We start from the raw sequence: 24,398 nt of genomic DNA, 5'->3' as shown, positions 1-24,398 counted from the left end.
TTAGCCATTAACTGTGGATTCTGTGCTGGAGCCAGGGAGACAAGTTTTAGTGGAGCCAGTTGGAGCTGAGCTGATCCTGCCTTTACTGTAAATGGCTCTGCTTACTTTTATATGCACTACTTTTTCTGGCAGCTTATATTCTCCCTCTTCACTAACAGTCTGTGAGGCAATTGGCTAAGCCTTGTGTTTGTGTATTTTAATAATTTCTCTAGATTCTCTTTCACAGTTCCTTTTCAGTAATTACATCTGAATATGAAACTTGTCATTATTATATCTAAGCACCTCTCAGATCATGTCAGCGAAACCTTGTAAGTACAGCAGTATGCCTGTCTCCTTAGTGTTGCAAAAACTTTATGGGCTTTTTGCTAGGTTATGCATCTCAAGTGTCTGTCTCATTTTGCTGTACAATGAGAACTATTAGCTGCGTAGAACAGGCGAGTTAAGATATAAGTAGAAATCATCCCATTCCTTAGTCTGAGAACATAAGCCTACCATCTCAGCACTTCTACCAGCTCCTTTGCTACACTTGGGTGGATCCCATCTGGCCGCATAGACTTGTGTGTACACAGATAGTGCCATGTAACCTGTTATTAACCAAATACACTATGATGCATGACAGATATGCTATTCCAAAATGTGCAGTGAGATGGTTCTCCAGATGTCACTGTTATGAGGTATAAAGCTAGAGAACAGTATAGTTATAGATCACAGCAAAAGATGTACATTTAGCCTGGGCTGCTCTTCTTTCAGTTTGAAGATTTACCAGAGAGAAGTCTAATTGTTACTAAAAAATGATCTGCTGATCCTCTGTGTAAAATTATTAGCTGATGTTCAAGTATCCCTGATCCTTTTCAATTTTTATATTTTTGTTTTACATTCTTGATTAAATGGGCTTCTCTAGCTTCACTTTTCAGCTGTTGGGGCTTAATATATGTCTTTAGTACCAACTCTCTGCTACCAAATTTCTGTTCCCTTGGAGGTATTTCCAACATGTAAACAAATTATCTTTTTAATCTGTCTGACACGTTTAATAGATTGAGCTCCTGAAAAACTATAATGTGTGTTCTTCAATCCTTCAGTTATTCTTTTTACTATGATCTTGCTCTAGTTTGTCAACAAACTATTTGCAAAAAAGTATCTCTGTCATACTTCAAGATTTCTTTGTAATAACTTCTTGTTTAAGTTTGATACTTCTTAATATTTAAGATAAGGGCAGGTAGTCAGACTCGAAATACTTTATAACACATATTTTATTAAAGCAGTGTTACATAGTTGTCTTTTAAATAACCATCTTTAATATAGTTCTATTGTTGTTGATTTTTTTTTAATATGAAGCTGTTAAATGATGCAGGAGGTATAACAAAACAAACAAACAAACAAACAAACAAACAAAAACAAAAAAACAAAACCAAAAGAAACAAAAACCAGACTCCCTCAAAAAACAAAAAAAGTCCCAAAAGCCCACCAAAAAAGTCCTCCATATTGACAAACTTATCAGCCTGTGTCGTCTGTTATAAACCAAAACTCCTTTGGCCATGTGTGCTCTATCGGTTCTCAAGTGCATCTTGAATACTCTCCTGAAGACTTTATAGAATAGGGCCACTCACTGCTGTCACTTTGGTTTCAGTCTGTATTGTTGATGTGTTTCCTCTCACTATAAAAATAATTAGGTTGCTTCTGAAGGATGTGAGGCTCATGTATAAGAGGGAAGGGCAGAAGATGGAACCTGGTGTGTTCCAAAGTCTCTGTCTGGGCAGCAGCTGATACCAAGATAATTGACAACTTGCTGTATCTTCTCTAGGCTCAAAAAACCTGTTTGTAGACTGAGAAAATCAAGGCAATTGTACCAGAAGGCTTAGTGGATGTAATTGTTTTTTTTAAATAAAAGCTTATATTTGGCAAGCATTGGCAAGGCCACAAAGGAAGTGTTAACACAGCATAACATGAAATTTTGCTTTGATCTGATTTCTACCATTACAGTATCTTTCAGCTGCAAAGTTCTTGTAGACTGCAGAACAAACAATTTCATAAAGACTCTTTACAAACTCCTAAGTGGTGGTCTTGATGCTTCTTTCAAACTACAATGTTGAATGAATATTAGTGTTTACTGGTTTTATGATAAATATGTTATTTTATTTCCCACCTGTGCCTTAAGCTAGATTCTCTTTCTACTGCTTGCTGAATGGAGAGAACATAATATGGAAAATAGCATTGTTTCAGAGAATGATAAAACCAGTGTGAGCTTTATTTGATGTCTTTTCATGCACTGATTTCTAGTATAAAAAATAAATCACAAAAAATTTAGGAGTGGGAAAATTGAATAAAACCCTTCAGTTTTAATAATTTCTTTTGTTTACTTTTGGGTTTTGGATGTGAGGTTTTGTGTTGCGGGCCATTGATTTTGGGGGTTTAGTGGGGTAAGATTAGAAAATCAGACTGAATGATGACAAATGACAGTGGATATTGATTAGGAGGCTTTCAAGTGATTACAAAACTATGCACAGAAGAGTATCACTGTGCAAATATCTTTCTTTCAAGTGTGTGTTTTGTCCTTGCTGAGGCATTTCTACAGTAATGATGCCTATTTGTTCGGTTAAAGAATATTTTGGAGAACTGCAACGTTCAGAAATGATTGCAGCAAGTCCATTATGTGTCAAAGCACATTGCACTGAACATTCTTTTCTTGTTTTTGGAATGCAGACTTCCTCCACTTTTAGAATAGGGAAATGTAAAGCTCTAAGTTTCGCTGAAGAGTGATATAATAGAAGGAAAAATGAACTCACCATCCAAAACATACACCTACCTGTCAACAGAAAACAGACAACATATGGGATAGGAAAGATACAAGCATTGATAAATGTCGCTATGAATAATGTTAAATTCAAGTATCTGAAGTAGATTTTTGTATATATATTATTTGTATATATATTATTTGTTAACTTAAATCTTGAAATCCCTGACAATGCTAACTGTTGGAAGGAAAAATAAAAATTATTAAGGGCAAGATTTTAGAGGTATTCAAGCCTGTGATAATTTAACTAAATACTAAATATTTTTGAAAATACCTCAGAGCTTGGCCTTTATTGAAGTCAATGGTAGGTTAAACTTGTAGGATCTTCTAAAAATCTTACTACAAACATGCTGCATCATTTAGTGCTTAAATGTTTTTAAAATCTGACCCCACCCTGTTTCTCCTTTTTAGTGTATTTAATAATTATACTAGTAAAAACAGTATGTATTTCTATAATGAAAATTCATAACAGCAGTGTATTGTCAGAGGAAGATAAAAACAAAAGCTTTTTCTTTGAAAGTTTAAGTTACTTAATGGTGAATAAATTAGATAAATCTCAGAATGGAAAAATTAGTGGCAAATCTGTTATACCCAGTCAAATGGCTACTGGTATTTAGCTTTTTTTGTCAGTTACCTAAAGCTAAAAAAACACTTTAAAAATTGAGACAGGAAAATTGCATGACATATGGTAATTACACTTACTTCAGGGAATTACACTCTGAACTGTTCTGGAGATTCCTCCTCCTGCATACAACGTGGGAATTTTTGAATGCAGACTTCCTCCACTTTTAGAATAGGGAAATGTAAAGCTCTGAGTTTCGCTGAAGAGTGATATAATAGAAGGAAAAATGAACTCACCATCCAAAACATACACAGTACATGTACAGTCGTTCACTGAATGCATTAATACAGGCCTTCTCTTGTAATATTTTGAAAATTATGGGGTTACTTTCACAAGCAAGAGTTTGGTGGATTGGACATCCAGTCATATGCAACCCATTTTGAATTTGTAGTGATCTATGTTCTGTTTACTGTAAGTGGGACTATAGGAAACTTCTCTTCTGCATGAAGTAATAAAGGAAAGCAAATATATCTCTTGGAGAAGATCACTGCTTGCAATAAAATCCTCTTGTCCCTCCTCTAACAAAACCAAGAAGGTAAATAATTAAATCCTGTCATAAACCAAAAGTAATGATAGAGCCAGAGACCATTTTGTAAGTTGTTCATGATGGGAAATACCTTCTCTGAAATGTGGCAATGTGCAGGACACATCTGAGTTATTATTTCTTTCTATTTAAGACTGTTAATCACAGAAGTGTCAAGATAAACCCCATATTTTTGGAGGCTTTATGTAAGCTTAAAATGTTTAATGCAATTGTCTGCATATCCCAGGCCAGAAAAATGTCTAAGCATATTCTAAGTATTCAGCAAGGCAATAATTTGAAAGAAGTCCCACTACTATTTGTGGCATATCATCTACCATTTAGTGTCAGTTTTTTGTGTTGAAAAATGGTATCCTTTGTCTCAGTAGGAAGTTGCATACTGCAGGCAGGAATGGATGTGAATATGGGGTCTTGGAGCTTTTAAATTTATCGAATTAAAACAGCATCATTGAATTTAGATTACTTGCTGGTGACCATCATGATAAACACATTTCTGTATGTAGTTTTTTAAAATTATTTTTACAGCCAAATTCTTCTCTGATGCTTGCCAGTTGTCCCCAAAAAGGCTAATAAATTTTTAGGTCTTCAAGAAAGCACATCCTCACTCTCTTAACATGTAAATATCTGGTATGAATCACACAATCAGAACTTTCTTAGAGGATATTGGAAATGTGCAGGTGCATGCTTATTCCTAAACATTTCAACAAAGTTTTAAAATCATTTGAAACCGCAAAAATATTTTGTGAATTCAAAGTCACAGTTGTTTGCATACATATCTGAAACGTAGCACTACACTGAAAGTCTGCAGATGTATAACCTGTTCTTTTAAAACATAGTATCAGCCAAGTTATTTTGAAAGCTTGTGCATTATTTTCATTATGTTCAAATTCAATTTTCTTTCTAATTATATTAATAGTAAGCCAATAAATTAAATCTGCAGTAAACCTCTAAAAATTTTGTAGATCTGCAGTAAACCTCTAAAGATTTTGTAGAAAGCTTTTACAGAAAGATAATCTCTTACTCTTTCATTCGGTGAATGAGAGATAATTGTGCATTTTATAGAAGAGAATAGAAAAACTTATTAGGAAAAATAAAACAATCAGGTGTTTCCTCCAAATTCCTAAAGCGTATTTTGAAGGACAGAAAATAGCTTCCTCAAACATGTTTGTCCAATGATATAGATGGAAACTGGACAGTTCTTTCTGTGGTCAAAGCAAGAAAAAAATAAAATCACATTGAAATTAGAATATATTTAATTTGTTTTCTTTTTAGCTGACCTGGGAAAAAGCAAAATCAGTGGAACTAATTTCCTCTGTGAGGAGATGCATTTTGATTTTTATGAAGGAGGGCAGAATGAGAGTTGTATTTTTTTTTTCATGAATGTTGGAAAAAAATGAACTCCTGCTGAGTCACTGATTTATAACAGCAGAAATGAATGTTTGAATTTCCTCTTCAGCCAAATCAGGATGGATCCTGCTGCTGTTACTTCAAAGATGGGCACTTCACCTTGTAAGTGTTCCATGGAAAACTATGGAAAGAAGCGTAAACAGCCTTTTAGAAATGTCAAGCAATACTTTAAATGCTAGGAATCAGTTAATTTATTTAACAGGAACTGCTTTCAGTTACTTATTTTTACTAGAATATGTAAGAACAAAACCTGTTTCTTGTAAGATTAGAAGGGGAAAAAAAAAATCTAAACCCTGATTTCTGTAGTTTCTATATACTGATAGTTTTTGTTTGTTTGTTTTTCATACTAAACATGATATTTTGATACTAACTATTCCTTACTATTCCCTTAGTAGTATTAACAATCTGTATTTCACAGTCAAAAGTATTTACTTTGTTAATGCACAAAATGATTTCCCTGCACATATACACTTGCATTTTAATAATTTTAACAATATGGTAAAATATGAATTCACAGTTATTACTTCGTAGAACTCCCTGTTCACACTTTTGAACTCATGGAATGGGTACTGTATTCCATGCTGGAAAGGAAATATATGATACGATTTCCTAATGTTATCCAGCATACACTTTTCCATATACTTTTTCTACATGCATACATACTAAATGTCCTTCTAAATTGACTTTGTTGAATTGGTACAACTCTGGTTCTCCTGAATTAGAGTGCCTTAATTTAGCTCATTAGACAATTAAGCTAAATCAATATAATTCACTTATGCTGATTTAAGAGAGTTAAATCAATGTAATTTCCTGTTGTGTGTTTTTATCAACCACTGAGAAGAAATGTGGGGAATTTCATGTCATTTTTTACATGTTCCAGTCTCAGAATTATTTCTTTCACACGTTTTGCTGAGGGGAAAAAAAAAAAGGAAAAAAAAAAAAAAGACATTAAATACATTCGTGTTTAAGTATGTGAAACTCAAGCCACTTTCTTGTAGAATTTCTTAGACATGCTGCCCCCCTCTTCACCCTTCTAAAAGAATCCAATAACCTGCAGAACATCAGAAATCTTAATTTGTGTCCATCTATAGATGTTAATATAGTTTGGTGATGTTAAATTACAACGTGGTTTACAGATGATACAGGCACTTGCTATTTATCATTTTGACATGAGGTTAAATCATATGAAGATACTCCATACTTCATAATAGGATAATTGGTTTAGATGGTGTATTGAAATCTAAACTTAATAAACAGCCTTTTAAAGTGTAAACAATGACCATCCTAATTTCTTCACTACCTTTGTCATAGTTATGTTAAGGAGTTGGAACCCTGTCTAGATTTAAGCTCTTGATCTTAAATTGCTTTGCAAGATGGCAGAATTGTAATCAACAAGACAAATTACCTTTATATTCCAATATTAATGAAAAATTTCTTTATTTTTGCAGTTTTGTTGTTAATTTCTACATACGTTTTATTTCTGATACCCAACTTTGTTATACTGTGGATGTTTCTATGACTTTCAAAAATAATTCAGTGTTAAACAATCCTCTTGATATCTCCATTCCTATTAATGTATATTAAGTCTAAAAATGAGTTAAAGTCATCTTACCTGAACTATGCAGCGTTGGTAGTACATGGTGACATGCATCACTTACAGGAAAGACATCACTCAGGACTTCCTGTGCAAATTTGTTGTTTTACAGCAACAAGTACATCTTCTGTTAAGAAACAAAGCAATAAAAAAATAAAACAAGCAAGGGAACCTGCTGAACAAATAGTATTCAATTTCATTATAGAACACTGGAGCTTTCTGTTTGGCTGAACCTATCCCCTCTTCCTGTTATTTTCTAAATTTTTGCAGGTATAAATGTCACTGTTCCAGGCATAAACAAGAACATCATTGCTGGAGTTTCTTTGCTCTGCAGTGACTTTTAGATCATTAAAGCTGCTTTGATGGATGCTTCCCAGTGGGCAAATCTGTTGCACTTGAAATCTGTGATCATAGTGGTTCTACAGCGTAATTCTATGCTATTATCCTTTGTCATGTTTAGATATTGCAGTGGAGCATGAATTGCATTGATGGTGATTTTTTTTTAATAAGAACTAAATATTTACTCTCCATTTAAGTGCTGGGCTCCCTTTAAGTAACTTGCATGTGCTCAAAGGATAATGGTTATGAAATGGGCACCCATGATGCTCCTTTTGAGAATCCACTATACTTCATCTGCTTTAATTATGTCTGTAAATTCTAATTTAGAAAGCAAAACTAAAGGGGCCTGAGGAATGGAAGGGTGAGTGGAAATAATCCATTTTGGTACCAGAATACACAGAGGATAGAGAACATGATGGGCAGAAAAAAAGTCTTGAAAACCTCAGGATTTTTCCTTCACTGCCAGCAGACACCTGGAACATGACAAGCTTATGTGTTGTGACTGTTGTCTCACTCAACCAGTAGAATTTGTGACTATAGTTTGGTGACAGCCCTCATCTGCAAATTGCAGTAAAATAAGCCCTTTTTGGAGATAAAATAAAGTAAAAATCTATCTGGGTCCACCTCTTATTTATTTTTCACAGTGCATATTTATGACACACTTTAAGAATCAGGTAAAGATCTAGACATTCTGTTATCTTTTCTGAAACTCTGTTTGGATGACTGTTTCATCCTGTGAGCCCAAACCCAGTGGGGTTTGAGTCTTTTCTTTGTCCTCTTTTCTCTGCCTCTCAGAATGAGCCTGAAGTCTCTGTGTCATCTCTTAAGGTCTGGTTGGCAGTTTCATCACCCACTAATAGCAAGGGAAAATGCCTCTGGCCAGAGCATAGCTCTAGACATACTTTCTCAGAAGAGATGGCACTTTTAATAGTGGATAGGTTTTTCTCTTCTGATCTGTTTCCTTCCTGTTTAGGAGAAATTAGAGGCTTTGGAAGGGGAAAACGACACCCAGGTTTAAATCACTTATATTAGGCATTGATGCAGCAAATTAAAGCAGCCATACTCCTACCTGAGGATGATCTCTGGATATTCAAAGTCTTTTATAGCTTTCAAAGAGGATAAGCCTTGCATGCAGCTTAACATCTCGTTTGACAGTATGTTCCCACAATATATACTCTCAGTAATACTCCTCCCAGTGTTCACATATCTACCTAAAGCATCGTATTTCCACAGAACAGATCTATGAACACTCCCCCAAGAAACAACCTAAAATAATTCTTGAATGTAATTAAATCATTATGCTGGCTTTAGGTTTGTAAATTAACATTTGAAAACCATTTTCTTTATCAATAAATTTGATGTATTGTTCACTGTGTGTCCAAATAATGTCATGTATTTTTCTATAATATCTTCTTTTTTTCCATCAGCTTTTTGGAATCACGTAATGGTTTACAAAATTATTGCCATGAAGTAATGAATGTCAGTGGCATTAACACGAGAAACAAATCTGAATAATCTATTATACTTGACAATAAAGCTCTGCAAATAAAGGACTGTACTGATGCAATGAATTTGTCATGATGTCATGACTGCAAAGGAAAAATTGGGAAATAAATTTCACTGTCTCTATAGAATAAGAATGAAGCATATGAGTGCCCTGAGGGCTTAATTAAAAAAAAAAAAAAAAAAAAAAAGTGCAAAGGACTCTTTTTGCAGCAACTGTGGCCTGAGCACAAAACTTGTTTTACACTCTGCACTGAATGAAGCAGTGAATCTTGGGCTGGAAGCGTGAAGGAAGAATAATTAGACTGCATCTTAGTTGTATCTTGGTGCCCATACACAAAGCGCTGAAATACATAGGTGTTTTTTTGTTTCTTGATGAGCACAGACAATCACAATTCAGATTAAAAAGAAAATAAAAAACAACCAGCCAAACAAACCACTGTCTTGTACTGACTTCAGAGCATGGTTACAAGCAATTTTTGGGAACTAGCTGACGTTCTAGGTTAGTAAACTGGCTGCATCTATTTCTGTGCCCATATTCTTAATTTAGTTGGACGTGCTTTCCTTAAGCCAGTTGTGTTTTGTCATAGTTAAATAAGGTATTGGGTAAATAGAACCCAGATGGGCTTTGAACATCTAAGTCCAAAAGAACCTCACCAATTTGATTCACACCTCAGCAAATCTCTAATTAACCTACACCAAGTCCATCTGCTTTGCTGCTGAGTTCTCCCAAGCTCTTGATAAGGCATCTCTTTCCAAAAGGGTGATGATTTTAAGCAGGCTAGGCTGCTTAAGTGACGGGGTGATTGATGCAGACTGTGGTGGCTTCAGGCAGGAGAGTCCATTTCCTTTTGTGAAATGGGAACTTATGCTGGTCATTATGCAAATAAACACATAAAAGCTTAAGCTCCCTGCAGCTCTCAGTTTGCAGAAGTAGTTTGTTAGGGAGTATGTCTGCCTGGTTTCTCTCAACTCCCACAAAGAACTACCAAGTTGTCTTCTGCTGGGTTTATGTTCACAGTCTCTGGGAACGCAGTTGCCTGCTGGCACTTGCTGTTGCTAGAGGAGCAGGAATTTGTAAAAGGGGATTTTGACAAGCCTAATTGCTAGAATTGTTGGGGCTGCCTGCTGCCTAAGATGGTGACAATATCCCTAGGCATTTTTGATTCTACTTTTTTTTCCCCCTCCTTCTTTAAAGGAAGAGCCTCCCTCTTCTAAAGAACTAATTGGAGCTTTAATTTACAGTCCAGCTGCTCATATATCAGTATACTTATAACTTTAAAATAAAATTGCCTGAAAGCACAAATAGAAAATTGGCAATTTAGAGTCCAAAAACCTTTATGCCAAGTCTCTAACATCCTTCCTTGTTGCTGCTAAGATTAGTGAAGTGGGAGCCACTTGTAGGGAAGGGAGACCCTGTCTTTTATTTATCTTTCATCACACCATCTGCAGATAGCAGTATGCAAGAAAAATGCCTTGTCAGATAAGCCTAAAACTTATTTAACAGATTAGAATCTTTTCTGAAATAGCATATGTTAAATGCCAAACATGTCTGAATGGTTATGAGCAAAAAGAAATATCAGGCTAATGTGATAAGGTAAAATAAACAGAACCATTTTTCAAGTTGTTCTCAGAAGAAATATGGACTAAAACACTGCAAGTAGCTAGTTTAGGCTATTATTTTCTGTTTGAGGTTTGTAATACCAATGAAAAATTATGTTTCCACTTTCTGCTGGTCTCCTGAGTTAAAACCTGTTTGATCATATTTTGTAAACTATACGTGATAGGCCAGCTAGAGCAACAGCTACAGGATAGAAGGAGAATGTATAGATGAGGCATCAGAGAGATGGTCTTCTATTCAATAAATCATTGCAAAAGCTAAATCCGCACAGTTAAAATAGCTGTGAGAGGAAAGAACACTTCCACCTTTCCTGAGTGTTTGCCCTGCTGGTGTCTCCAAAGGGGGAGCCAGTGGATGCTGCTGTTCATTAAGCTTCTTGGTGCTATTTGGAAGTTTCTCTTGACAAACAAGGCTCAGCTGCTGGATTCCCTACAGCTTCCTCACAGTTTCGGTGGCACTGTAAGTAGTCTGAGGCACCTTTCTACACAACAAATAAGAGGAATTTTAACTGAGTAGAATGGGAACCTGTGCAGCAGCATGCCAGTGAAGTGCTGTTGTCATCTTAGATCTCAAATATTTCTTAATGGTGGTGGTGGAAACTAAAGCATTGTGGAATGGTTTGCATGCTTAGCTGTTTTCTTTATTTTTTCTTTTTTTTTTTTTTCCTCCCCTTCCTTTTTTTTTTTTTTTTTTCCCAAGCCAGACCTTTAGTACAGTATGCAGGAGTTTATAATAAAGATTCGGTCACTGACCAGATGTTCTGGGTTAACCCTAGCAGGCAGCTAAGCATTGCATAACCACTTGCTCACTCTCCCCACAGTGGGATGGGGGAGTGAATTGGAAGGGTAAAGTGTTTTGATAAAGACACTTTAACAGGGAAAACAAAATCTATGTGTGCAAACAGAGCAATATAAATAATTTATCTATTACTTCTCATCAGAGGGCAGGTATTTAGCCACTTCCAGGAAAGCTGGCTTCCATCACCTGTAATGGTTACATAAGACAACCAATGCCATAACTACAAACAACCCTTCCTTCTTCCTTCTTTTCCCAGCTTTCTCTTGCTGAGCATGACATCATATGCTGTGGGATAACCCATGATCAGTTGAGGGTCAGCTGTGCCTTTTGCCAGCTTCTTCTGTACCCTCAGCTGTCTCACTGGTGGGTCAACATGAGAAGCAGAAAAGGTCTGCTCTGTAAGAACTGCTCAGCAATAGCTAAAACATCTGTGTGTTATCAGCACTCTTTTAGTCGCCAATCCAAAGCATGACACCTTAACAAGTGCTGTAAAGAAAATTAGCTTTGGGTCAGCCAAAACCAGTACAGCAGAAAAGAAAAAAAAATCTGAACAATCTCAAAGAAAAATTTAATCCATCCTGCATGACCAGGGAACACGATGGGCCTGATCTGTCAAGTTCACAAATGCACTGCATGGGAAGCCACGTCCCTCAATTGAGTAAATGACTAGGCTTGTCAGCACTAGCTGTCCTGTGTCCCGTTTCACCTATTAAGAAGCTGTTTCAGGCCCTCACACCATCAATGATAGAGAGCTTTCTTCTAGTCACCAGCTTGATTTATTCAGAGCTTGTTCTTCTGCTAGGCTCTTTGTTTAGCTGAATTATCTCTTTCTCCCTAGTATCTGCATACTGATTTATTTGCAGGGAATGGTTCTGTTCCCTCTTTGCCTTTGATGTGGTTAGTCAAGCCAAGTTTCTTTAATGTCAATGTAAGTTTGAGAAAGACTAACATGTGTGACAATTACACTCAGCATTCTAAATAGGATTTTCCATCTAACAGTCATATGGCCTTGGCAGACATAGGTCTCCTAGAAAAACTTTGCCAGATATATCTAGATATTTTTTGCCCTTAATATAACTGTATCACAGTTTCCAGAAATGACATAATTAAAGAAGGCAATTGCTTTGGGCACCGGATTGCTGGGACAATTAAACAAGCATTGCCTTCTGTTAATTTTGCCATATTTTGCCTACATTGTGAACAAGCCTTGAGCTGAATGCCTTTGTAATCAAGTAACATACACAGAGCTTTCTCTTTTTCAAGGAGCTTGGATTAAGAAAATCCTTGTTAGCTCCTAAGGATGTTATTAAACTCTAGCTGATGTCTGTTCTTACAGGCCACAAAATAATACCTTATTTTTTTTTTTTTTAATTAAGGTGCCTCTCAAGCTTGGATCAGAATGGAATGCTTTTTCACCTGTCTAGTGGGACAGTCATTTTTGATAGTATGACCTCCCATAGTAATCCATGTAAATAGATACTTTGCTCAAGATACTTGAGTGTTACTAGATCAAACCCTCTGAGTTTAGGTGTCATGCAACATCCAATTGTCAGATGTCTTTTTGTCATCTATTCCAATTTTTGCTGCTTTGTTGTGTCTCCTGAAGACAGGAATGACAATGATTCTTTTAGTGTACTGTGAAATTTATTAATTTTTTCATTGTATGATAAAATGCAACTTCTTCATATTAGACAGACATGCAATTGATGTAAAATAACACCACATTTCATTTAAGTCATAATCTGAGATGCACTTAAGTGCTAATGACTGACAATTGAAATTTAACAATATGACAGGGAAGGGGGAAATCTTAATAGAACAGTAAGTTTTCACAGTATCACAGTATGTTTGGGATTGGAAGGGACCTCAAAATATCGTCTAGTCCAATCCCCCTGCTGGAGCAGGAATGCCTAGGTGAGGTTGCACAGGAACATGTCCAAGCGGGTTTTGAATATCTCCAGCAAAGGAGACTCCACAACCCCCCTGGGCAGCCTGTTCCAGTGCTCTGTCACCCTCACTGAGAAGAAGTTTTTTCTCAAATTTAAGGGGAACTTTTTGTGTTCCAGCTTGATCCCATTACCCCTTGTCCTATCATTGCTTGCCACCGAGAAGAGCCTGGCTTCATCCTCATGGCACTCACCTTTTAGGTCTGTCTTTTACTGTCTTTTTTGTAGAAAGGTCATTTCCATAGTATACTAGAATGAAAGAGGACGGAAATCAGACACAAAAAACATTTTCAAACTGGTAATTCTTGTATTGTCTGGTATTCATCATTAGAGAATTACCTAAAATTATCTCATTGAGGTAAAAAAAAAAAAAAAAAAAAAGGGTGGTAGTAGTCGGCAACTCCCTTCTGAAGGGAACAGAGGGCCCTATATGTTGCCCAGACCCATCCCACAGGGAGGTCTGCTGCCTTTCTGGGGCCAGGGTGAGGGACATTAATAGAAGACTTCCGGAGCTAATTCAGCCCTCAGACTACTATCCCCTGTTAGTAGTCCAAGCTGGCAGTGAGGACATCAACAGAAGAAGTACCAAGATAATTGAAAAAGACTTTAAAGCACTGGGTCGGTCAGTTCATGGGACAGGAGCACAAGTGATATTTGCCTCAGTTCCTGTGCTAGCTGGGATGGATGAGGAGCTAAATAAAGAGAGGAGTAGAAAAGCCCATCTCATCAACAGGTGGCTTAAGGATTGGTGTCACCATCAAAATTTTGGGTTTTTTGACCATGGGGCAAACTCCATGGTACCTAGTCTCCTCAAATCAGATGGGCTTCATCCTTCTAGGGAGAGCAAGAGGACTATAGCCCATAAGTTGGCAGGGCTGATCAGGAGGGCTTTGAACTAGGTTTGAAGAGGGAAGGGATTGAAACTGGGCTCTCCAAAGATCAGCCTAAGGATGGAAAGCCCGAATTAAGAGTGAAATCAGCAGCCCGCTTGAAGTGCATGTACACTAATGCACGCAGTATGGGCAACAAACAAGAGGAGCTGTCGAGGAGTGTCGACCTGCTGGAAGGCAGGAGGGCTCTGCAGAGGGATCTGGATAGACTGGGAAAATGGGCTGATTCCAATGGGATGAAGTTCAATAAGGCCAAGTGCCGGGTGCTGCACTTTGGTCACAACAACCCCCTGCAGCGCTACAGGCTGGGCGCAGAGTGGCTGGAGAGCAGTCAGACAGAAAAGGACCTGGGGGTACTAATTGACAGGAAGCTCAACATGAGCCATCAGTGTGCCCAGGTGGCCAAGAAGGCCAACGGTATCCTGTCCTGTATCAAAAACAGCGTGGTCAGCAGGACAAGGGAAGTGATCCTTCCCCTGTACTCTGCGTTGGTGAGGCCACACCTGGAGTATTGTGTTCAGTTCTGGGCCCCTCAGTTCAGGAAAGTCATTGAAGTGCTGGAGCGGGTCCAGAGAAGAGCAACAAGACTGGTGAAGGGACTTGAACATAAGACCTGTGGGGAGAGGCTGAGGGAGCTGGGGTTATTTAGTCTAGAGAAGAGGAGGCTTAGAGGTGACCTCATCACTCTCTATAACTACTTGAAGGGAAGTTATAGCCAGGTGGGGATTGGTCTCTTCTCCCAGGCAGTTAGCAATAGGACAAGGGGGCATGGGCTTAAACTCTGCCAGGGGAAATTTAGGCTGGATATTAGAAAGAAATTCTTTACAGAGAGAGTGGTCAGGCATTGGAATGGCCTGCCCAGGGAGGTGGTGGACTCACCGTCCCTGGAGGTTTTTAAACTGAGATTGGACATGGCACTTAGTGCCATGATCTAGCAAACGGACTAGAGTTGGACCAAGGGTTGGACTCGATGCTCTCTGGGGTCTTTTCCAACCCAGTCGATTCTGTGATTCTGTTTCAGTCATCTATATTTTTAACAGAGAGACTGATGTAAACTGCAGTGAAAATGCTTTCTGCAGTAAAGTATATCAAGCAGCTATTAAATGTAAACCAAATGGCTAACAAACAAATTTTTATTAAACGGAAACAAGAAAACTCAAACTATGAAAATAAACATAGTACTGGTACTTGGTTCTTAAAGCATAACTATACCAGCTATATATTATTGTGTTTTCTTCAGAGGAAACAAATGCTAGGTCAGCTAGTTGCTTTTTCTCTCCTCTAATAATTGGCACTCACTGTTCAAGGTTTTTGAAGTCTTCATGGGGGGTAAGACTGCATTTAAGCTGAGTTGGTATATTGTTCTTACCTGGTTCTGATTTTGCTGTTTCTTGATGCTGTCAGCCCTACTGCTCACTGTTATGAGCTACTCATTACTCCTCTGCTTCTCATCCCTTTAGCCATGCTTCACACAACTTCCTCTCCCACTACCTCTGCCTTATAATCTCTTCTCTTGGTAGCTGTGCTTCATAGTGCTTTTCTCCCTACTTTCTTGCCTCATTTTCTTCACCGTGTTACCCCTTCTAGCCAATTTCACCAGCTTTACTGGTGTGGGGGGTTGAGCCCAGCTGCAACTGCAACCCATCAGCCACTTGCTTGCTGCCCTGCCACAAGATGAGAGAGAGAATTAGAAGGTCAAAAAGAAAAACTTGCAAGTCAGGATAAAGACAGGTTAATAAGTGAAGGGGAAGAGGGGCTGTGGAGAATGGCTTAAAAAAAATAAATTAAAAAAAAAAAAAAAGGTGTGGGGACACACACCAAAAACCAGAAAAATGAGAAACCAAGGGATGCAAAAGTAGTCACCCATCACCAGCATCTGAAAGCCCAGTTGGTCTCTGAGACATGTCTGCTTTGGAAAAATTCCCTAACAGTAACTGAGTGTGATATTACATCAGCACATCTCTTTGGTCAATTCAGCCAGCTCTCCCAGCTGTGTACTATCCCTGCTTCTTTCCCACCCTCAGACTATTTGCAGAGTGGGGAGGAGACACAGTGAGAAACAGAAGACCTTCACGCTGTGCAAGAACTGTTTGGTACTAGCTAAAACACTGTTGTGTTATCAATACTTTTCTGGTCACAAGTCTGAAGTACAACACTGTAGAGGTTACTACTATATATCCTACTTGAAAATAAATTCTTGTGTTAAGCCAGACTTTTTCTTTTTCCAAATTGTCTTGTTGTTCTTTCTCTAGCCTTTGTGTTGTGACATGGGAAACTACTAACAAGAATTGTTGTTATCATTTATCCAAGACATATTTAGACAGGCATTAGAAATATATTACTGTAAAAACAAAACTTTCTTACTCTCCTTCTAATAGAAATACATCTGAAACACTACACAACACATGCAAAACAACTGCACTTTAGTCTGAATTATTGATGCTTTCCATTTGCCCTCCCTTTGCTTAGCTAATTTTCATAAGTAGGCCTTTTTGCTTCTTGGCATACTCTGTTCCAGGCTTCTTCAAAATGAGGGGAAGTGTGATGGAATTTTCTTGCATTTCAGTTCTCAGAGAACAGCTTTTGCTAAAGAAGGGAAGCAATCTTTGTTTTAAATGAAGGATTGGGCTGGCTCTCCCTGAATTAACATGATGCTGAAAAAACTTTGGAATGAAAAATGAAGCCTGCAAGGACCATCTCAAAGGAAAAAAAGCTAAAAGGGAATATTTGCAATGAGAATTTTCTTCACCATGAGGCAGCTGGATGAGATGGATATTACTGGAGTTGTCCTCTAAAGGGAGTGCTCCAGAAGACAATTTTTCCTGTGGATGAACTTTCTGGCAGGCTTCATAGTAGGTACAGCTGACACAAAGCTTAAAACATTTTACTGCATTTTTGGAAGAAAGGGGGAGAAACAGGGGAGAAAGTAAGGTGGCTGAATGAGGAACAGAAAGGTTTTTTTTAAGTAACTCTGGTCTAATTAGTTTAGATATATTTCTGCTCTCATTTCTTCACCTGTATCCTTTATAAACATTTGTAACTTTTATTTGATGTGGATTTTATGTATAAATGTTTGTTGCATTTTATATTAGTCATTTTTCAGTTATCAATGATTTAAGTAACTAGGTAAAAGCAAGGTATTCCCCATTTTAAGATGCGTCAAATTTCTGTGGGTACAGCCTGAAGGAATGTGCTCCAGCTGCCTACCATGGTTTCTGCCATATGAGTCAGCTGGAGGCTTAGGGGCTAGAGGCACCAGAAGTGTCTCCTAGTGGCTGCTGGTGACAGCTCAAGGCTTTCTGGCATTCATCAAGACACGGGGAAACACATTTAAACCCTATGGGTTGTAGAAAGTTGAAAAGAGTCACAAGGCATTGCTGGATGTAAAAAATAACTTTTTCTCTGTGTGCCCAGGGTTTTTAATATACATATATCAAGAACTGTAAGGCATATGAATTTTATAGAAGGAAGCATATTTAAGTACTCTGGAATATGTATTCCATGTGAAGATCCACTGGGGATGCATACTGTACCATGGTGTAAAAATTCAGGATTATTTTTCATTTGACTTTTTTATACATTGTACATACTTTAAAATAAATATAATGACTAATACATTCTTATGCTAATGACTGCTACAGATTGGTGGCTTGCTGGTAACAATTTACTACTTCAAAAACAAAAGATTATTTGCTTTTATTCCTGCCCAAATGACATGCTATGCAGATTATATAAGTGAAATGCTAAATTTAGAACTTTGATCACTGGTGTGTTTATTATGAGCAAAACATTTTATCTGAATAAATAAAAGCATACAAATGTAAAAAACAAAAACAAAACAAAACACAGTTTATGAAAGATCTTGGAGAAGTAGTGGTTAGAGACCAGATAATAAATGCAAAATTTGTGGATAAGATTCTTTGATCCTTTGCAGAAGATCAGTCAGGATTAATCTCAAAGTCCTTATTGATGAGCTATGTAATACCTGTGGTTAATAGAATAGGACTTTGTGTTAAACGCCTACATTATCCTGGACTTTGAGGTTTGTATATTATGTGCTAATCAAATTGCCCCTTGTTTTATACACATCTGCCATTTGTTTACTTTTAGAGTTACAAACATCTGAAAAGAACATTCCAAATCTTCATTCCAAATATATTCTTTATACTGTTTAATGTCACTAATTTAAATAATGTAGTGTCTAAACTATTTTCTTGAATTAATAATTAATATCACACTATCCTCACAACCACCCCCTCCCCACAACCCCCCCAAATTTTTTTTGGATTTTTGCAGCTCAGAAGTCAGGACTACCTATATACAAATTCAACTGTGTAATAAAGAATATCTAAAATGCTTAAAATAGACTGAAAACATATTCAATCGTAATAAGTTATTGTGCCTCTTAGTATGCTTCTTGGCTTAATGTTCTACCTACATGTGGTGCTAATAAATATATATTCAGAACAAGGAACAAATGCACTGCTATTTATGAGCCACTGGTAGGAGAAAAATACAACTGTTTTAAAGTAATGTACATCTTGTCTTGTTTAATTAGAAATAGATTTTTAACATATTGAATATTTTCATTTTTAAAATTTAAAAATTACTTTTTTTATTGTATGTCAAGTTGTATTATAATATGGCATACTTTAGAAAACATTAAATATATCACTTCCTCAAAAATCTAATCCACGATCAGGGAAGAGTTACTCTAATTCTCTAGTATTCTGCAGGGCAATTAAGTGAAAATGTAGTTGTCCCATACCCCAATTTATCAGCCTGTTCATGCTCAGTCCAATGAAATTACAAGTATGTTTCAGAAGGCCTTGTTCAACAGGGTTTTTTTGATTCTAGCAAAGGATGGGGATGGGTCCATAGTTAGAGAAATCACTTATTTCTGGTGTTTGAATATGATATGTAGACTCTATGCAAACTCAATGGTACATAAAATATTTTAAAGTGCAAAAGTTTAGAATTATTCAACTTTTGGTGGATACTTGTATGTATAAGCTTTTGGAAACACAAAACACTAATTTAAGGGGCTACATGCACAGCCGTTTTGTTTGAGGGTAATTTGGGGAATTATATATTCTGGAAAAGTTAAGGTCCATTGCTACAAAAAATATTTATTATCTTTGTTCAAAAGGTAGTCCATCTTTTGAAAGGAGAATTAATAAACTTTACAGTAATCTTTTTTGGTACCTTAAATCAAACAGGTATACTTCTTCCACTGTGACTGTACAGGAATCAACTTGTCATCAAGTACTTTCACCATGTACCCAAAAAATCATATGTGTGTTGCTTGTTTTCTTTTTTCATTAGTGTATTAGATGTACTGCTTTTAACAGCCTGTCTCTTTTTCCTCTGTTGCTAGTGACCAGAGTTGGATTCAAAATGGTGTCTTAACACTTGAGCTCCATAGTGCTCTTCTCTTTGACAGTCTTCTGAACTCTCTGTGCCCATGAATGAAATACTGTGGGAATGGCCCTTTGCTGATGACATGTAACAAATGTTGTGTTTATAAAACTGAGATAGCTGAGAGCCAAGACTAATCAACTTGGGCACTTACTCTTTATAGGAGTATATGATTTCAGCTGGACACCTTGGCTTAGTGTACTCCACAGTGCAATGAGGTTGCCTTTGGCTGTTCACACTTGAGGAAGGCTTATCCTTCACACAGTCAGTCTGCAGGTTCACTGTGATCCTCAAGAAAACCTGCATTTGGATATTTTATACTCTTTATTATCTATCTGCTGGTATCTACTAAAGAACATAATATTTAGCATTCAAATTAAAATATATTGGGGGGAGGGCTGAAGTATTGTAAGTGAAGGACAGCTGAAAATGGAAGCAAACACATGCTTCAGTGAGCTTTGAGAAATGTACTAAACTCTAAAGGATATCCAAAATTGTGTTTTATCTTACCAAAGGAAAAGTTGTATTATAGAAAACCTTGGGCAACACTCATGTCTCTAATACTAACAGCCCTACTAAACAGTGGAAGATGCTTAAAAAACAACATCAAAATGAACAATATGAAAGTTTTTCAGGTGATTATTGTAAAAGTGTTTTCCACAACCTTTTTGAGTGGTAGATGAAATCATTATTACATTAGAAAGAAAAAATATCAAAGCATTTAGCTTCAGCCTTATAAGAGAAAGTAGGATTGCTCTACTGCTTCTCCCATTTTGCTGCATTTTGCCTGGTGCTGTTGCTATCTTCCTTGCCTCACTGGGAGGGGAAAGGAAAGGGGAAAGGAAAGGGGAAAGGAAAGGGGAAAGGAAAGGGGAAAGGAAAGGGGAAAGGAAAGGGGAAAGGAAAGGGGAAAGGAAAGGGGAAAGGGGAAAGGAAAGGGGAAAGGAAAGGGGAAAGGAAAGGGAAAGGAAAGGGGAAAGGAAAGGGGAAAGGAAAGGGGAAAGGAAAGGGGAAAGGAAAGGGGAAGGAAAGGGGAAAGGAAAGGGGAAAGGAAAGGGGAAAGGAAAGGGGAAAGGAAAGGGGAAAGGAAAGGGGAAAGGAAAGGGGAAAGGAAAGGGGAAAGGAAAGGGGAAAGGAAAGGGGAAAGGAAAGGGGAAAGGAAAGGGGAAAGGAAAGGGGAAAGGAAAGGGGAAAGGAAAGGGGAAAGGAAAGGGGAAAGGAAAGGGGAAAGGAAAGGGGAAAGGAAAGGGGAAAGGAAAGGGGAAAGGAAAGGGGAAAGGAAAGGGGAAAGGAAGGGGAAAGGAAAGGGGAAAGGAAAGGGGAAAGGAAAGGGGAAAGGAAAGGGGAAAGGAAAGGGGAAAGGAAAGGGGAAAGGAAAGGGGAAAGGAAAGGGGAAAGGAAAGGGGAAAGGAAAGGGAAAGGAAAGGGGAAAGGAAAGGGGAAAGGAAAGGGGAAAGGAAAGGGGAAAGGAAGGGGAAAGGAAAGGGGAAAGGGAAAGGGGAAAGAAAGGGGAAAGGAAAGGGGAAAGGAAAGGGGAAAGGAAAGGGGAAAGGAAAGGGGAAAGGAAAGGGAAAGGAAAGGGGAAAGGAAAGGGGAAAGGAAAGGAAGGAAAGGAAAGGAAAGGAAAGGAAAGAAAGGAAAGGAAAGGAAAGGAAAGGAAAGGAAAGGAAAGGAAAGGAAAGGAAAGGAAAGGAAAGGAAAGGAAAGGAAAGGAAAGAAAGGAAAGGAAAGGAAGGAAGGAAAGGAAAGGAAAGGAAAGGAAAGGAAAGGAAAGGAAAGGAAAGGAAAGAAAGGAAAAGGAAAGGAAAGGAAAGGAAAAAGGAAAGGAAAGGAAGAGGAAAGGAAAGGAAAGGAAAGGAAGGAAAGGAAAGGAAAGGAAAGGAAAGGAAAGGAAAGGAAAGGAAAGGAAAGGAAAGGAAAGGAAAGGAAAGGAAAGGAAAGGAAAGGAAAGGAAAGGAAAGGGAAAGGAAAGGAAGGAAAGGAAAGGAAAGGAAAGGAAAGGAAAGGAAAGGAAAGGAAGGAAAGGAAAGAAGGAAAGGAAAGGAAAGGAAAGGAAAGGAAAGGAAACCACACACAAAACCTGAAACAAACCCCCCCCAAAACCTAAGAAAATCACTTCTGCCACTGGGTTTTGCAGCCTTCTTTTCCATATCTCCTCTCCAATGGATCACATTGCAACATAATATGCAGGAATATGGTCTGAATAGCTGCTTTAGGTACGGCAATGTGTATTTCAGTGAGTTCCATTCTACACCCATGTGTAAAGTGTTCATCTCTTATATTAATTGGTAACTTGCATACTGCTTAGAAAATATTGGTGCTAACCAGATCTATTTCCCCTCCACTTTAGGAGCCAATCTAAAGACACCTAAAGCAGAAATGTAATTTATTACAACAAACTTGAAACTTGTGTGCATTGATGTTCTCCTCTGTGGTCTTTCAACGACTCTTCTGCTAGACTACTTTCTTATTGCAAGCAGCCTTGGTAGTTAACTTATGATTAAGTGAGGTATGTAAACCATAAAGAACTCCCACAATTTACATAAGCCAAAAATCAAGACATTTCCAAGACGAAGGCATTTCCAAGGTCTGTAGCTTCTATACTAGATGCTTACTCAAATCCTGAGTTCCTCTATCTTTTTGTAACCCATGATATTTGAGTTACCTTTGCTTCACTGAAACAGGCTAGAGTAGTAAATCTAAAGTCTTCTATATTCCTCTGAAGAATGAAGAAGGCACAACAAATATTCTTGTTCAAAATTTCCCTTTTTAGTGATGATGCTGGTTGGCTTTCATTTTTCCTCCCTAGACTTGACACAAGAAAAGCTCTGTATAGTCCAAGTGAAGGTTCTTACAGTCTGGTATCATTTCCCAGACAGCTCGCTCAAATCAGATGCCTGGGGGAAACCGTAACCATAAGGCAAGCATGGAATGATGTTTACACTAAAGCAATCTATGAGGTATAGGAACTGCTTAATGAGGTGTTTTTTGAACAAAGAAAGTGTCTCTCTAATATCATATGATAAACATGGTGCTGTTTGCTCCTTTTGGGAGGAGTAAGTTTAGGATGATGTTTATGGGGAAAAAAATCAACCTTCTAGATTTCAGCTTCTTGTAGCAGAAGAGGCATTGGAATTTCTGAGTGCTTCAACTGCTTTTAATTTTTGTCTGAAATTTTCAGACTATCTTGCTTTTTCTGTTGCTCTGACTATTTGTTTCTTCAGAGAATATATTTTACTCTCGGTATTTGTACTACTCCCTTTTGAAACAGAGTTCCCTGAGAGTTTTTTTTTGGCTACCATTCCACTTCTTCCTGCTTAGTTACATTCTCGGTTTTCTCTTTCAAGGATCATACAAAGTCAACGGCTTGTTTGAATGTTTAATAATAATAATATTCATTGATACTTTTAATTAATAATAATTAAATTTCTGAAGTTGCATGAATATTCTATGATATTGCTGCTTAAAATGCTGACATTGAGGATCTAGCTTCATGAAACAATAGAATTTTCCAGCTTATCTGTATGACCAATATGGTGTCAAATATATGTTAGGAATTGATTATAATGTGCAATGTGTGCAAGCAGACTCCTAAATCTGTGTGGTTGCTACTTACATAAATCTTGCTGAAACCCCTGTAAACAGAAGGGCTTATATGTGTGTTGCAGGAGCTTGCAAATCAAGCACATAAATACCTGTCTACCCAGGAGTTTTCTTGCAAAATCATAGATACAGAAATGGAGGTTTGGATTAATCTGGCATGCTGCTATAGAGCTGTAAACATGGAAGTAATACAGCTGCTCTGTGAAGTAAGTACGATTTTTGCTCCTATCAAACTGCACGTTGTGTATGAGCAATGTCAGACTAACCAGATTTGTTGACATGTTTAATCTGTTAAATAATTTGACATTTATTGGCAAGTTTAATATCACTCAACTGACAAACAGTTTTTCAGCCCACTAACTAGCTAGTCCAGAGAATTTGGGAAGCATCACCTCTGTGCTGGTTTGACTGAAATCAAGATAGCTTTTCTTCATGCAGTTAGAAACTCTTGTTTTCTGTAGACAGCACAGTCATTTGGATGTAGTTTGAGAACAGGAAGATAACACCCTGGGACATAATTCGTGTTTTTCTTCAAGTAACTTGCTGGTGTTCTTGAGTTGGAACAAAGAGAATGTAAGAACTTACTGTTATCTTAGTTGTCTGGGAGCCAAGGTCTTTCTGAGTTCTCTATCTGAAGGTGTGAGGCAGCTAGGAAGGGGCTCATGGATGGGGCAGACCTTAACTGACATCTAGGCCGATTGAGGAGAATATTCCATGCTATCAGTGTGATGCTTCATATTTAATGAGAACTGAGTTTTCTGGCTGGGGACATCTGTTCCAGTTCTGCTCCGGTTTGGTTGAGTTCTGTTCAAGAGTTCCTTTAGTTCAGCCTTTTGACATTCTGCCATTTGGCAGCTGACTTTTGGGCCTCTCTGCCTTTTTAGCTTTTCCTCTCTCTTCCCCTGGGACTGGCTGTTCAGGACCAGGGTGTTCTCTTCATGGGACTGGCTGCTCAGTCTGTGAAGGATTGTTTTGAATATCACTTATTTTAGATTTGATTTTCATTCTCTATATGTTAGTAGTAGCAGTATATTAGTATTGTTTTGTTATTTTATTAAATTGTTTTTATCTCAGTCCATGAGTTTGTTCCTTCCCTTCTGATTCTCTCCTCTATTTGGGGAGGGAGGGGGTATGTGAGGGGAAGCGAACAATCGGCCATCGTGTTTTTGATTGCTAGCTCAAGTTAAACTGTAACAGCATATTTTTCTTCATAGATTTGTTGTTAAAAAAATTTGTAGAATTTTTTCTACCTGCTTTCACGAAAAGTCAGATTCAAGTAAATGGAAGCACATATAGGAGGCATTAACAGAAAGTCAGGATGCAGC

At 37.6% G+C, this 24,398-nt stretch overlaps 1 long non-coding RNA gene across 3 annotated transcripts in view; it reads right to left on the bottom strand.

Moving 5' to 3' along the window:
- Positions 1 to 1,792: 1,792 nt before the first annotated feature.
- LOC102092672 (uncharacterized) overlaps positions 1,793 to 24,398 on the bottom strand; it is a 48,074-nt gene continuing 25,468 nt past the window's right edge. Inside the window, exons 2-4 of one of the 3 annotated variants that reach the window (XR_010470341.1) lie at positions 6,974 to 7,082; positions 3,494 to 5,482; positions 1,793 to 2,803 (exon numbers count right to left, since the gene is read on the bottom strand). This is a non-coding gene — a long non-coding RNA (uncharacterized LOC102092672). Of the gene's footprint in view, positions 5,483 to 6,973; positions 7,083 to 13,356; positions 13,414 to 24,398 lie in introns of those variants that run through there. The other 2 variants (XR_010470340.1, XR_010470339.1) reach the window with 2 other exon arrangements.

The sequence above is a fragment of the Columba livia genome, chromosome 2, assembly GCF_036013475.1.
Source record: "Columba livia isolate bColLiv1 breed racing homer chromosome 2, bColLiv1.pat.W.v2, whole genome shotgun sequence".
Taxonomy (NCBI): domain Eukaryota; kingdom Metazoa; phylum Chordata; class Aves; order Columbiformes; family Columbidae; genus Columba; species Columba livia.
This window is presented reverse-complemented; position numbering and strand designations above follow the sequence as displayed.